Source organism: Rhinolophus sinicus, chromosome 1 (assembly GCF_057876585.1).
Source record: "Rhinolophus sinicus isolate RSI-liver-muscle chromosome 1, RSI-T2T, whole genome shotgun sequence".
Classification (NCBI taxonomy): Eukaryota; Metazoa; Chordata; class Mammalia; order Chiroptera; family Rhinolophidae; genus Rhinolophus; species Rhinolophus sinicus.
In genome coordinates, this window is record NC_142501.1 from 208,955,938 (window position 1) to 208,972,807 (window position 16,870).

General features: G+C 40.7%; 1 long non-coding RNA gene across 1 annotated transcript in view; it reads right to left on the reverse strand.

Moving 5' to 3' along the window:
- Positions 1–16,870, reverse strand: part of LOC148759333 (uncharacterized) — a 50,281-nt gene that overhangs the window by 29,004 nt on the left and 4,407 nt on the right. Inside the window, exon 2 of the long non-coding RNA XR_016019187.1 lies at positions 3,491–3,569. This is a non-coding gene — a long non-coding RNA (uncharacterized LOC148759333). The remainder of the gene's footprint in view (positions 1–3,490; positions 3,570–16,870) is intronic.

A 16,870-nucleotide genomic window follows, 5' to 3' on the forward strand; every position in this document is an offset into this window, starting at 1 on the left:
ATTTGGAACACATACTCTCTAGCAAGATGTGATCAATTAAGGGTTGGAAATGAACAGTGGCCAGAGAAACACACAATATTCGTTTCTTGAACAATACCAGACAGAATGGTGCTTGTGTCAGGGAACTGGTATTTCGCGAGAATTTTCTTTTCTGCTTTTCTAAACATGTAAGACTTTTACAAATGATACGAAAATTCTCCAAGGGCCAATTTATTCAAACGTCAGACTGTAATGGCATGACTGATTTACTTACTTGTTTGTGGTTTGTTTTATGGTGAATTAGTTGGTAGTATTTTATTAACAGAATTTATTTTCTTAGAGCAATGTTAGACTTACAAAAAATTTGAACAAAAACTACGGCCTCACCACTACTACCCCCAAAGAGAGGTTTTTCCTATCATTAATGTTTCAGAATAGTGTGGTACACTTGTTAAGATGGAGAAGCCAATATTGAAATATTGTTATTAACCAAAGTCCATAGTTTACAGCAGGATTCACTCTTTATGTCGTACATTCTACAGCCTTTGATAAATATCATATATTTATCAAATACACACACACACACACACACACACACACACACACCATACAGTGTCATGTAGAATAGTTTCACTGCCCTAAAAATGTCCTGTGCTCTACTTACTGATTCCTCTTACCCTCCCTCCAACCCCTAGTAGCTACTGATCTTTTTACGGTCTCTATGATCGTGCCTTTTACAGAATGTCACATGATGGCAGAATCTTAGAATTACACAGACTGGAGCCTTTTCAGACGGGCTTCTTTCACTTAGCCATATGCAGTTAAGGTTCTTCCATGTCTCTTTGGGGCCTGATAGCTCATTTCTTTTTTTATCTCAGAATAATATCCCAGAGTCACATGGTTCTTTATTGGCAGAGCTGAGAATCAAAGTCAGGCTTTTCCTCTGTGCTTTCGAGCTTTTGATCTTTCTGTTACCCCACGCAGCCTCCCAAAAGTGGCTGGGCGTTCATAAGCGAGGTTTCAGTTGAGTTCGCAACACAACACCACATTGTGACACGCTCCATGGGTGCCCTGCCCACTCCCCCTGGCACTCACCATTCCTGTACCTGCCAACAGTCTACTTGTGGGCATTTCACCAACCTTCACTCTAGGCCAGAAGTACTGAGGGCTACCCGTCCACCCGTGACAAATGGGAATTACAGGGAGAGAAGCTCGGCCTCCTCAATTCCCAGGCAGAATGTCTGTGCTGTGCGTCCCGCACGGCCTCCCAGGTTCCCCGTCCAGGCGGAGCTCAGGTGCCCACACTTGTAATCTGCCTGAGAACACACCTTTTATTTGCTTCCCTCCCTGCCATGTCCAACCTCTCTTCTCTGCTCCTAGCGCTTCCTGGGATCACCTCCCAACTTACAAAATAAACTCTTTCACTGAAAGTCTAGTCTCTGGAGTCATTTTTGGGTGAACCCAATTTAAAACACGTTTTCACCTTAGAAATAACAGGTAAAGGAGAACAGTAGTTATGAATGGTCTTTAAAATTACAAGTATCTCTATAGGTGAACTTCTCATATTGTATTTTTTTTTTTCATTTCTCATTGCTTTACCTTAGAATTAGTATTCTTTTGAAACCATGAATGCTTGCCTTATTTGTATAGAAAAGAATAAAATGAAAAAAAAAAAAAAAAGTTTGACACAATGCTAAGATCGGGCACCAAAGAGTTATAGGTTAACAGTGTCCCCAAGAGCCTGGGACTGACAGAATGGGTCCACCATGGGAGGGCCCAGGTGACAAGGACCTGGGGAGGGTGTCAGACTCACCCCCATGCTCCTACCATGCTGTGGTTCAAAACTGGGAGAACCTGGGAAAGATCCAAGAATGTGTTTCTCACTGTATCTTCACAGATGATATCATCAGAAACCACCACCTCCTGGAATTTGGCCTGTAGCTTCTATAATCCATAGTTACACACGTTCAGTAGTTATGCTAATGCAAGCCTTTTCAGAGGGACATTAATGGAGGGTAGGAGGGACCCTATCAGTCATGGCAAATCAGCTGCCATCTTCACCTGAGGAATTAGTGGTGCTTAGAGGTACCAGTTGGTCTGACCAATGTGTCCATAAGTAACAGAGGACCTGTGTCCAGGTAGGGAGCTCAAGGTAGGGACTCAACACTTGTAAATAAAAGGGAAGCAGCTTGAAAACAAGACCTCAAATCCTGTCCACCTAGTGGAGGATGACAAAGACACTAGGACTTGCCCCGTGAGAGAGGAATGGGAGCAGCATAAGTACTTCTGTTTCCAGGCCGTCTCAGTCAAAATTAAGTCAATAATTGTGGGGTAAGAAGACCAAGCACACATAGGATATCTGAGAAGATCAAGAAATAGCGTGGCGTGAGCTGATATGAGTGGGAAGCACAGAGCGCTGGTGCTGCCTGTGATCACTCAGCATCTTTGCCAGAAGGCAGTGGGATGGATGCCAGTGAGCAAGGGACCAACCCTTTGCTGAAAGGGGTTTTGCTGCTGGGTCTGTGCAACCCGAAGACGTTGCTGAAGCCCCGTGCACCCGACTGCCCTAGGCTATAAAAGGAGATCTTAGTATGTGACACATCTATTAGAGGAACGAAGATGAGATATTGGACACATTGATTAAAAAACCAGCCAAAGGCCTTAACAGACACCTACCAAGGAAAAACATGTATATATATATGTATATAATATTAATGTGTGTGTGTGTGTAGTCCAGATACCATGTACTACTGCATACTATCTGCAATACACACATACTCATATACAAAAATATTAATGTATGCATTCCAGATACTACAGATATTATGTATCTGGAATACACACATATACACAAATATTAACATATATATATATATATATATATATATATATATATATATATATATGTATATATATACACACACACATACATACACACATACACACACACACACACACACGGTCTTCTATATTGCTGACATAAGAAACATCCTAACCTATAGAAAATGTTATAAGTTTATTTGAGCCAAAACGGACGACAATGGCTGAGAAGCAAGAGCTCGAATGCTCCACAGAATGACAGTTCTGCAATTCGTTTTATGCATTTGACATTAAGGTGGGAACATAAGGAAAATTAAATGAAGATGGGAGAAAACAAGGTGGGACTGGATTAACAAGACAGTTACCAAGATACTGTGTTTTCTTGAGGGTGGCCATGCCTTTGAGGGGTATTACTTCTGGCATTTTAAAGATGTGTTAACCTAGATGGACAAGAATATAGTGAGGGCTGGCTTATAAACCTTTCACTAAAGACACAGGCCTGGGTCATGAGTATCCACCATGACCTGCCCAGTTGGGAATATATGATTTATCACAGTACCCCTTTCTGTCCACAGTATCTATGTGTCCATGGACAGTGTGTGTGTGCACGCAAACAAGCATATAAAAAGATGTTTCACATCACACATCATCAGGGAAATGTGAATTATAACAATGAAAAACCACTGCTCACCGTTTAGAATGACCCAAATCCAGACCATTGACGACATGAGGAGGAGAGGACATGGAGCAACAGGAACTCTCATGCTTTGCTGGTGGGAATGCAAAATGACCCGGCCACTTTGGAAAACAGTTTGGCATTTTTGTTTTTTTATAAAACTAATTAAAATTTTAATATACAAGCCAGCAATCATGCTCCTAGTATTTACCTAAAGGAGATGAAACCTTATGTTCACACAAAAACCTGCACACATGTTTATAGTAGCTTTATTCATAAATACTAAAACTTGGAGGCAACTAAATTAGCTTTCAGTAAGTGAACACATAAATAAACTACTGTATGTCCGGACCATGCAATATTAGTCAGAGATTAAAAAAAGATCAATAAGCTATAAAGCCATGAAAAGACATGGAGGAAACTTAAATGCATATGACTAAGTGAAAAAAGTCAATCTGAGATGGCTCCATACTCTGATTCCAATTATATGACATTCTGGAAAAGGTAAAACTATGGAGGCAGAAAATGGTCAGTCGCTGCCAGGAGTTGGGGCTTGGGGGGGGGGGGATGAATAGACAGAGCATGGAGGATTTTTAAGGAAGTGAAAAGACTGTATAATATTATGATGAAGGATACATGTCACTATACATTTTGTCAAAACCCATTGAATATAACGTGTGAGGTGTGTATTAATACAACAGCATTATTTTATAGATTAAATGCATGAAGCTCACGTACATTTGCTCAGCCATTAACTGGTAAAGCTGAATTTGAAACCGTTATCTTTGATTTTTAAACCAATTTATCTAACTTCTTAGATGTAGTTTCCTTGTGAGTAAGTGGACCTAATAAAGATAATATATATATAAATATGCTGACATTTAGAAAATATACAATATATGTTTTTGTACACCATGGATAGTGAATCCTAAGAAAAACTATGAACTCTGGGTGATTGTGATGTCTCAGTGTTGGTCCATCCTTAGTAGAAAATGTCCCACTCTCGTGACAGATGTTGATAATGGGGGAGGCTGTGCAGGTGTGGGGACAAGGGGCATATGGGACATCTTAGTACCTTCTGCTCAAATTTTATAAACTTAAAACTGCTCTAAAAAATAGTCTTAAAAATTTTATGCAACATTGTAGACAATAAGTAGTTCCTTCATCATACATAATAGCCATTCTAGTCGAACTGAATAAAATCTTTCTTTAATAAGTTGATACAAAGATTCAATTCTCAGCTTATAGACAAAATGCTCTCAGCAAATGATTTTTAAAAGCCTGGAATGGGACAGCAGTCATTGTTTTGCTCAGAATTTATTAATGCTCACACTTAACCATGTTAGACAAAACCTTCTGCTCCCATAGCCCTTATCATCGTAGGTAGGATTTATTCTGCCATAGAGGCACAAGGCTTTCAGGGAAATATGTCTCATTCAAAAAAAAATTGCATAATTTAACAAAGTTCATTTTAGTAATGGATGGGTACAGGACCTGAGTTTTCCCATAGTGCCACAGATTTATGAAAAGGAATTTGCAAGAGGAATAAGTCTGCGGATTGCAGATGGAGTCAATGGAGACACTTGCTGAAGACACCTCTGCTCAGGGAGGATGTATTTCAACCCTCGGCAGACCTGGCCCAGCACATGGCGGCATTCCCCAAAGATGGCATCAATGGCACGCATTCTTCCCTTACCGCTTCTTCTCACTCTTGTGTCAACACCAGGTAGCTGCTAAAAGTTCACATTATGTTCCCTAATTTCAATAAGAATGCATTTAGTCCAACTCCTGAGAGCATCTACATTTATTGCATCATGGAGAAATTAGAAGTCAATCTTTCTATATTCATTGCTCAGAAAATGAACCATGCAGCTAGAAGCCTTGCCTCCCGTCCCTGGCAAAAAATAATTTTATGACTATAACTCACAACCTAAATTACTGAAAGAATGAGGATCTATCATTAGTTTTCTGATGCAATTGTTGATCCTGGGACTATAGCCTTCCCCTCCCCCCAATAAAGTAATTACCAAAATAATTGTATTGAGAAATAAAGTTGTCCCTTGCAGGTAAGGTGCTGCCTCTTCCACTGAATGCCAATCAGTCAATTTGCTTTTTTGCTGGAAAGACTCAAAAAAAGAGTACAGACAACAGAAGGAGAGGAGAGGAGAGGAGAGGAGAGGAGAGGAGAGGAGAGGAGAGGAGAGGAGAGGAGAGGAGAGGAGAGGAGAGGAGAGGAGAGGAGAGGAGAGGAGAGGAGAGGAGAGGAGAGGAGAGAAAAAAAAAAAAAAGAAAAGAAAAGAAAAGCTGTTCTACAATACTTTGCATGATTCCCTTAGGAAAAGGCCTTCAGGAAGCCACTCAATTGAAGTTCATTGAAAGTTTAATTGAAGTTTTTAAGCGACTGCTTTTGGGGGGAAAAAAAAAACTGAGCATAGTTTTTGAGTAGGGTGTATAGGCAAATTTTTCTCTCTCTGTTACTAGCTTTATCATTTTTGTTCCCAGACTCATAAAAGATATAGAGATGCTGCACTGAAAATAAGGGGTAGGTTTTTGTTTGTTTATTTTTAAAAACGAGATACACAGAGAATATGAACTGAGGATATTAGCTGGCTAAAGTTATTAAAACGTATAAAAGTATATCTCATATATGTACCGGGGGTACCAAAAACATCTAGAAAAGTGGACACTTCAGTCAACATTGCTCAAGCAGTAGTTCGCCATAATCAGATGTGTCTGGACGCTGATGGTAACCACTTTTGAGCACCTCTTGTAATTGCAGAAGTCATGTGACTTGTAATCATCTTTTGTTTTCGGTATATATTGAGTATTACAATTTTAGTACAGTTTTCCGTTATTAAAATGTGTATATATTTTTGGGTACCCCGTGTGTGTGTGTGTGTGTGTGTGTGTGTGTGTGTATCAACTACTATGGAAAACAGTCAATTTTATATATTGTTCAAACTGAGGCAAAGATACCATCTTTTCTCATTGATAGTAGAAATCTAAACTCTTTTGCTTCTTCCATAAATCATTTTTTTAGATAGGAACTATTTTCTAACTTTGATTCTTGAACTGCCAGCACACATTTCCTACTAGACCATGCTAAACACCGCAGTTACAGATTCCGGAACCTCTATTTGTGCATGAATAATTCAGTGTCCCTTTGGAGAACTGCTCATGAATGGTTGATGGACAAGATCTCATTTGTGCTGGGTACATCTGAAAGATGGGATGGGGGATGACCTGTTCCCTCCCAGGCTTGAATCCAGTCATAAATCAGAAATCAATGCACAAAAAAGCCATAGGGCCTGCCCCTCATGTAGCCCTCCCCCACGTGGTTTTTGTGGTGAGAAGAAAGGTGCGCAATTCAACAGGGACACCGGCGACTCCCCTGCTCAATCCTGGACCTATTATCACATCTTTGGATGGAATTCTTGCCTTCAAGGAGAATAGAATTATTAATCTACTGTGGGGATATTTGATGGACAGTAATCTAGTCCAAGGACTGAAAAAAACCTGATGTTTCATTTTATTGTAAAAATCACTTTGGGGGGGGGGGGTGCGGTAAAAGTCCTACTAATTCGAGATTCAACTTCTATAGCATGTAAATCAGTGATCTCAATATCTGGAAGGCTGTGTGTGCCCAAAAAGGTTCATACACTTGAACCTGGAGTTAAATGTTAGTAGCACATACCATTTTGTTCTCTCTTTTCCCCTCTCCATTTCACTCCCACAAGAATGTGGGAGCTGGTTATAAACCCAGGTTCTACCGGTTCCCACTGAGACACCCTGACTGTCAGGTTTATAAATGTTCCAACTCATGGCCTGATGGGTTTCCTCACATATAGTGTCTAATTTCATGTCCACAGTAATATTTGAGGTATTAACAGCATTATCTTAGACTTTAAATATGTGCAGCTCAGATAGCTTTGTTCAGCCGTTAGTTGGTAAGGTTGAATTTGAAACCAATAGCTTTAACTTCAAATGAATTGATTTATCTTCTTAGATGTGGTTTCCTTGTAAATGGACATAACAAGGATAAAGCATATATAAATTCCCTGGCATTTAGAAAACATATACTAGATGTTTGTTTTCTTAGAGCAATACAGTATGAGGTCCTGGTTAATGACAGGGGTTGCATAAACTAGAATTCCAGAGTAATCAAAAAAGCATCATAATTAAAAATGTAAACCCTGTTTAGAGGCTATTACTCTAACTTTATTATTAGATAATTTAAAAAGTTATCACCTCCAACTCTGAGGTTGTACCTAAGTGAGCTGAGTCAGTAAAATCACGGAATCACAGTGAGACAGACAGCAGATTGATTTTGATCACCCAATTGTGATATTTGGCAGGAATGAGATGTGGGGGAGAGTGGGCACATTTGAGGTGACACAGGAACAAGTGATTTCTGGAAAATGAGGGCAAGATTTGCCATCAGCATTAATCCTCAAAGTGCTCTTTTTCCAACAGAAGCCAGAGGGATTTGCAATGCCCCCACAGAAGACATTTTGAAGGAAGCAATCTCCAAACATTTGCAGAAGGCATGTTCACATGAAAGCATTGTCACAAGTTCATTGCTTCTGGAATATGTGGAATAGCAAATGCAACAAAAATAGCCAATCATAATTGTGATTGATTGCAACACTGGCCACCAAATCTCCCTGGGCCTGAGTGCACTCCACGGTGCTGTGTGACAGAGTGGATGGTGTTTCCCCAGCCCAGGAAATGCAGCTGGCCACGGGACTTGCTTTGGTAACTGGGATATTAGCCAAGTAGCTCAAGCAGAAGTTGAAAGCACTTGTGAGTTGGGGCTTACCCACTTCCTGTCCTTGGAATGCCAAGATTGCCATGTGAAAGAGCCCGAGCCAGTTTCTGAAGCAGAGGAGCCCATGTGGAAGAAAACCACAGCCTCCCACCTGACAGCCAACCAGCTGCCGGCAAGGGAGACCATCTAGCTCCAGGTACCAGCTAGTCTCACAGCTAATCACCGATGCACCCGAGAGCCCAGCAGAGATGAGACAAGAAGAATCATCTATTGAGCTCTCAAGACTGTAAGATCAGTCAAAGAAATCACTGTTGTTCACACCTCTAGTTTTGGGGTGGTTGGAATGCAAGCACCAGCTACCTCACACAACACTGAAAGTACAAACTGTGAAGACTCAGCCAGCAAAACAGAATTTCTCAGTCCTCCAAAACATGCCTCAGAGAAATTGCAGGCAGAACGAGAAAATAGTGTGTTGGACTAGGGTCCTTCATAGCAACTGGGTCCCGTAGATCTTCTCCTCATGGGGGACAATATTGTGTAAAACGTCAGCAGAGGCTGAATACAAGCCCAGACTGCCTTGTATGGTAGCCTCTCTGACCTTCCTGGGAAGGAAAGCTTTATTTCTGAAGTGATAACACATGCATGTATTTATGATGTTATCCTTCATAAAAATTTCATACTTAGGAAATGTTGCATAATCTTTCTTTGTAAATGGACTTGAAAGGCACACACCAGTTAGACCAAATTCATACTAGTCCTTAACCCTGGGGAAGGGAAAAGGGACTGGGTTTGCAGCTAATAGGGAAAGGAAAATCTTTTGATGTCCTCTAAATGGAAGGCCTCATTCCTTAGCTCTGTCTTGCCCCATCTACACACCCTCTCTGGGTGGGTTCATCTATGGGAGTGCCTTAAACACATCTGTATTGCAGGGAATTCCAAGTTACACTGCTGCCTCTCATGTCTCTGGAATTCCATCTTCTGGTATCCAGCTGCTCATTCATGTCCTCCCCTCAGATTTGTAATAGACGTCTTAACTTCACCACTCCCAGTGGAGTGCACCTGAGTACTCCTGGCCCGAAGGGCTCGGTGACCCATCTTCTCCACCTTGTGGCAGGCACCACCCCAGGGCCATGCCCTTCCAAATCCAGGAGTTACACACATTTTACAGTCTATTTCCCTCTCTGTGTTCTTACCCCACCCAGCCCATCAGCAGTCCTGGTCAATAGCTCCAAAGCACACCCCACATCCACCCACGTCTCCCAGTGCCCACTCAGACTCCTTCCAGCGAAGTGCCTGCCCCTCATCTGTCGGAGGGATTGTTTCACTGCAAATGTGCTCATGACGGATCTCCAGCCCTTTCTCTTTGTGCCCCTATGAACCTTAGAAGTGCATATTGGATACCGTGTTTCCCCGAAAATAAGGCCTAGCCAGACCATCAGCTCTAATGCGTCTTTTGGAGCAAAAATTAATATAAGACCAGTATTATACTATATTATACTATATTACACCCAGTCTTATATTATAGTAAAATAAGACTGGGCCTTATATTAACTTTTGCTCCAAAGGACACATTAGAGCTGATTGTCCAGCTAGGTCTTATTTTCGGGGAAACATAGCAGTAATTTTTTCATGAGTTTATGATGACTATCACTGGTTTAAGTGACAAGATTTTAGGTGGCACATGGATGGACCCCATTTTCATTTCACTATGCATTTATGTTTGTTTTAATGCAATAGAAACAATAGAATGCATCTAGTGGATGACAGCATCTCTTATTCACAAAAGCCTTACGATCAAACTGATATAAAAAGTTAAGAAGCACATAATAAGATTGACTAGTGAATATGTCCAAAATTATCTCCAGGATGACATATTGGTGACTTGAGTTTGCACAGCACCGTCTCATGTAGTCGATTCGTTATATTTTAGCTGTTCTCAGGGCCAAATCCCCTGCCAGGCAAGGAGCACCAAGGTACAGGGACTCCTTTGCTTTCTTTTCCCTAGAATATATTAAAAACCCAATAAGTTTCACAGGAATGAAAAAGCTGAATGACTGGACATATTTACTCCCCCCCCCCCCCTTTTTTTAACTGAACGTTTGTTCTGTGCCTGGTATTGACTAAGTTTTGGTGGATAAGAAAGAAGTAAAAAGGAGACATTTGTGAGGGGTCTCTTTCTTCTCTAAAAGTCTTAAAAGTATTTGAGGATCTGCCTCAAAAACCTTGTCTTTCCCTATCTTTTTACTTGTATAGATGGGCATCATAATTTGAGATTTTTCAGCGCATCCATTTTAAATAGTCAAGTATGTTACTACTAATTAAGTTTGAATTCTGATTACATGTATTTGCGGATTATTTTTGGAGAGGACAACATTCAATATCTTGATAAAAATATAAAAGGAGCTTGAACTCTGTGTAATCCCATTAACAGAAAACAACCCACCTCTTATTCATTTGCCATCTCCCCACTGCACTTAAATAGTGAGGGGCTCCAGGGGCTTAGATTGGAAACATACGTTTGTATGTGGCAGAGAAGAGCACGTCCTGTGTGTGGAGCCACAGATATGGTGAAAAGTAAAATAACTCATCTAGAGCATTACGCATTTCAATGTCTACTATGCAACAGTCCCTAAAACAGTGATTTCTGGATTGCACAAGACTCAGCTCAACTCTGAAAGGAGAAAAAGACTCAGCAGCTGGCCAAGCCCCGATCCCTGATATTTCGCTGTTAGTCAAGGTTCTTTCCGTTGTAAGTGACAGAACAGAAACACAGCTCAAACTGGTTTAAGCCCCAAGGAAAATGTTGCCTCGTGTAATTGGAAAACCCAGTGGTAACTTGGGCTCAGGGCTGGCTGAATCCAGATGCTGAAATGATGCGATGGGAATCCTTTTTCTCTCTTTCTGTGGACTTAGGCTTTAAAAAAACTTTTGTTTGTTTGCTTTGGCTTTGCTCTCACACAATCTCTGTAGATGATAATCCCCTAGCTCCAGGCTTCTGTTACTGGCACAAGGAACATTCAGGAAAGAAAACATCAATTTCAATAACCGCAGGTACTAAGACTGGACAGTGACCTTCAAATGGAGGGTCCGTTTGAAATTGGCTTCTTTCTCGAAATACGTGTTCTGTTGTTTTCTTTACTCAACACACATTGCTGAACACCTAATACGTCCAGGCGCTCTCTGTCACAAAGAATCCTTAGCTGTAGCTCCAGCACTCAAGTCATTTTTGGCATACAGGTAAGTATACGTATGAGAGCATTACGTTATATTATGTTGTTATGTTACGCTATGTTACATATTATTGCTGTAGATGCATGAAGGTAGGGCATCTATGTCAGTCTCAGGAGATCAGGAAAAGCTGGAGGGCATGTTGGTGTCACTAGATAAAGGACCTTCAGAACGTGACCAATCTGTGTATTAATAGTTATCCTGTGGTAGTGTTTGTTCTCATTGCTGCCACTATGGAGGTTTTTTTAGAGTCTGGGAGGTCTCTGGGGACAATATCTCTATAGAGAAGGCATGGTTTTTCCTAAAAGGCCATTTGTCATTCCACCCATGAAAAGCAGCATTTGGAACTTAAAAAATAATTTTTCCAAATACTTCTCTAATGTATGTGAATTTATTTTACATTGTATTCATTATTTATTTTCTATTAATGAATCGTTTGATTATTTTCCTTGGTGAGCAGAATTTTCCAGCAGTTGAAGAGCTGAATAATGCAGAGATAACTAATTATGTTATTGTCTTTTTTTTTCAGTATGCACATTTCAGATGCAGAAAAATTCTTACTGAAGGAAATTCAAAATCAAACATTTAAAATTGTCATTGTCTAGAAAATATGGTGGGAAAATGCTCTAAATTCATTTGAAAATTAATGATTAGGCTTGGGGGATAAAAAATAAAACAAAGCCTGACATCTCTGCTCAAGCAGCAGCGAACTGCGGCAAGTCAACAGATTGGGACTGTAGCATTGGCCACCCCACCATTTAGTGGGTGAACTTGAAATCGGCACTCTTAGTTTCTCTGCCCCATCCCTTCACTTTTGTAAACAAGGCCCTTTCAGTGCTGACAGCTGAGAGATCTATGAATCCATGAAATTAATTTCAAAATAAAAACAGACAAATTGTATTTCATTAGAATAAATAACTACTGTGTGTGTTTTTTCAAAATCTCGAATCCCCTACGCACATAATCAGATCAACCAAGGAACACACTCAAACTCTAAAAACCATGCAGAAAATTGATTTATGGAACATTATAACAGAGAATAAAAATAAGAATTGAAAGAAAGGAAAAGAAATAATACTAATTATTGGAATACTGTGTGATTTTTTTACACTTATATAAATGTTTTCATTTTTTATAATTCTCTATTTAGACAAAGGATTTATATCAGAGGCTCATGCTCAGACAGTGTCTGTTCTACTCTGTCACAATTGGTGCCACTTTTAATGTCATCCCCGCTCAGACGCAATGGGAAATTTATAGGACTTCCTTCTTAACTTGAATAGCAAAGAATATGTCTTACCTCCTCTTCTCTGCTTTTGGTTTCCATAACTCTTATTGCATTTGTTAATTCATTGTATTGGAACACAGGATGCATGGAGGGAAAAAATAGCAGAAAACAATGGTGCAGTCTAATCAATAAACAATTATAACATGAACTCCACTGCAACCACGTGACTATTATCCAGTAGACCACCAAGATTCCAAAGCCCCAAAGTGCCTTCTTTCCTATAGACACCTTTCTCACCCCGGAAGTGAGCACTATTCCAATATCTATGATAATCACTTGCTGCTTTTCTTTAGAGTTTTAGTACCTATACACACCCCTAAAAATATAGTTTACTGTGAGCTGCTTTCTGACTGTATATAAGTGGACTAGTTCCATATGCAATCTTTCTTTTTCTGCCTTGCTTTTATTTCTCAAAATTATGTGTGTGAGATTCACGTTGTGGGAACATTCCTTTTTCTTTGCTGTATAGCATTGCATTAAACAGAGGCATCCCAGGTTACACATGCTTTCTGCTGTCGATAGGCATTCGTTTTGTTGTCAGTTTTAATCCATTATGAGCAATGCTGATATAGACCGTTTCATGTATGTCTCCTGATGCTCGAGTGTGTGGATTCCCACTAACGGAGAGAGCAAGCTAAGGATGTGGGCAAGTCCACTTTCTCCAGGAAGGGAAAGCGAGGGAGCAGCGAGAGCGGTAAGGAAGACACCCCCCCCCCCACACACACACACACACACAGCCCATGGAAGGACGCTCATTGCTCAGAGGCTGAGCCGAGTAGCTTCAGAGCTCTCTGAACTTAAGGCTTCCTATTTTCTCTTCAGGTGATCCAGTAATTTATTAATATCCTGTCAGCTTGTAGGTGGCTTTAACAGCTTTATGAAATACTTTATTCAGCTTTATTAGTTGTGTGGGTGGTAGACTCTTTTCAATAACAATAAATCCCTTGCTTGTTTTTTATCTCGCTTCATAATAGTATTTTCCCCCAATCGTGTCTTTATTCAGGGACAGGTGCTGTCATAACAGCGTCAGGAAAAAAAAAATTATAAGACATATAAAATGTGATATATATAACATATATGTGTGTGTGTGTGTGTGTGTGTGTGTGTGTGTGTGTGTGTGTCTGTATTATAGAGAGAGAATAATGAAGTCATAGTTGTGATATTCTGGTTATTTTCTTAAAGTAGAATCATCTCTACATGTGCGTTGCTCTTACTGAGCTTGGAAAATATTGCAGATCACTTTTGTAACCTGAGTGAGGGCAGTGGGGCCACCCTCCTGTGTGTGCACGACTTTCACCACACGTACAGTCACTTAAGAGGCTTAAAATGAGTATTGTACAACAAGCCTCTGATTTAGTTTCTACTTCAGTACTGCCATGGAAAATGGGAATGATAAGATCTATTTTTTTTTTCCTAAAAAGAAAATGTTCCCTGTTCCTTGGAGGTACACCCACCATTGGGGTGCCCCTCCTCTTCCCCTTATTTTTCTTGGTTTAAATGATCAGTGTGTTATGATTTTGAACGGGAAGTCAGTTGGACAGGATAATTAAATCCTTCAGAGAAAATTAATTTGAGACTACATATCATTTATTAGCTGGCTAGGGCCTTGTTTTCTCTAACATAGGTACGTGAAAGAGTTGGCATTTAGATTTGAATGCATTTGGAACTGTGTTTGCCTCCTAAACATTGTCTTTTAAGGTATTTCCTCCACGGGGATTTCTTTTTAATAAAGCTAAGATTTTATCCAAAAGAAATAAAAACAGAAAATGTTCCATCATATTATGACATAATGTTTTAAAATTGAGTTTTCAGGCTCTCCGTAGTGCACCAACTGCCTACGTAAAAGACTGGGCCTTCACATGGCCAACCTCCATGCTGCCTGTAGCCAAGTTCTAAATGCTGCGACTCCTAAAGTGAGCACCAATGATGGCAGCAAATAGCTCCATGGACTGAATCTACACGCACTTCCCCACAAACGCCTCCCCGGCCAGTAGCACTGCTGTACCTACTCCCCATCTCAAATTGTTGACGTTTCAGGACACCTGAAAGCAAACGCATCATACATCAGAGTAAGTCAGCCAAATGCCTGGTGAGCTGATGATAAGATTTCACCAAAACGCAGTACTTTGCTTTATTCTATATTATTGTTTATAGAGACACAGGAAACCAGAATTCCGAACCATTAACTTTTTTCTTTTCCTTTTCCAAATTGAGCGTCAGTAGGCCCTAACAATCTTCTCTTTTCCTTAATTATTAACTTCCTTAATTTCCTGAATTATTAATTAATTTCCTTTGCACTGTTGTTACAAGAAGAGAAACAGTGGGCAGGCGACGTGTGGAACACCTGAGTTCACCCACTCTGGTCACAGGGCCCCAGAACTACTCATCGTGGGCCTTTGAGATCATTGAATGAATTACAGTTTAAGGGTTTTTAATGAAGGAGCTTATGGCCTACATGTGGACAGCCTGACCCTCAGCTCCCAAACAGTAGCCCGAGACATGTTATGTTACACTATGGTACTGTAAGGTAGCGGAATGTGGAATCCAGGCAGGGTTCAAGTTCAAATTAATCTACAAGTTCTATGAAGACCTTTGAGCAAGGCACCTACGTTCTCAGCATTCCAGTTTACCTATTGAAAATGTGGTATTGCCTGTCCAATTGGAAGGTCATTGCAAATGGCAGTGTACTGAAATAAATCCAGATACTGAGGATTTGCTTCTTGCCACTTTCCAGCAATGCGCTAATTTTCATTTCATCCTTACTCTTCACGCAGCCTTTAGGGAGATAGTGGTGTCACCTCACCACCACTTTTCACCTTTCACAGAGCAGCTCAGTAAAATAATATTGCCTGTGTTGTCATCACCTCTCACCTGGACAACACCTGGGCTCTCACCTGGGCTCTCTTTGTCCACACTTATTCCCAACAGTGCATTCTCCATGGAGCCACCACAGAGATATTTTTACAATCTTCATGTTACTACCCTGCTTAAAACACCTCTGAGGCTTGTCATCACACACTCAGACTGACACCTGAAGTCCTTGCTGAGTTCAGAAGGTTCTGCAAACTCCCACCACCACCTGCCTTTCTAACCTCACCTCCTGCCCCTCTCTCTTTCCCTTCACATTTCAAACGTGTTCACGTCCTTCCTCTCACACACACCAAGCTCTTTTCCAACCTGCCACGGCATTTGCACATTTTAGCCCCTCTTCCAGGTGTGCTTTTTCCTTGGTTCTTCACATGATGGCTCCTCTTTGCCCTTCAGGTTTCATGTCACTTCTCCAGAGAAATGGGCCTTTTCAGAAGTCCCCTCTCCCCAGCCGCTGTCACTTTCTTGGCATGACCCTATTTGTTTCTATCATAGTACTAATCACAATTGTAAAACGTCTCCTGGGTCTAGATTTACTTTTGACCATCTGTCTCCTCCCATTCCAGTGTCAGCTCCAAGAGAGAGCTCATCTACCACGTTCATTGCTGGGTCCTTGATTTCTTCGAGTGTCTGGCACATAATAAGAAACATTTGGGAAGACAAGGGCCTTGATGCTCTGGTCCAGGTTACCTCCTCTTTATCACTAACCACTCAGCTCTAATTCCAGCATCACCAACATGGTTTATCACTTTGCCTTTGAACATTTGTTTTTGCTCAAGAGAAATGTTTTGCATTGCCTAATCTTGCCTACTCATCTTTGAGATGTGCTCTGTCAGCACCTCTTCCGAGAAGCCTCTGTGACCTCTTTAAGTGTGGTAAGTATTCTTTCTCTAGAACTTGCCCAAGGCATAGCTTTGTCATTTCCTTACCAAGGGCAATTAGAACGCTTGTGTGTAATTCGGTCTTCCCCGCCCCTGAGTTCCAAACTCTGCCAAAGGCCAGCGATAGATTTATCTCTATAGTTATACTACCTAGCACCGTGCCCAACATATAGTAGGTGCTAAAAGAAAATGTGTGATGGATGAAGAGCTGAATGAGAGACTAGCCAATACAGTCACGTAAAACAGCTTGGAATAAGTCAAAGAATTAAACGTATGAAAGTAGCAGGAAAATAGACTTCTTTATTTCTCTAGGCGTTCATGCATCCTGAACTTAACTCTGTGAGAGTCTGTCCTATTCTAAG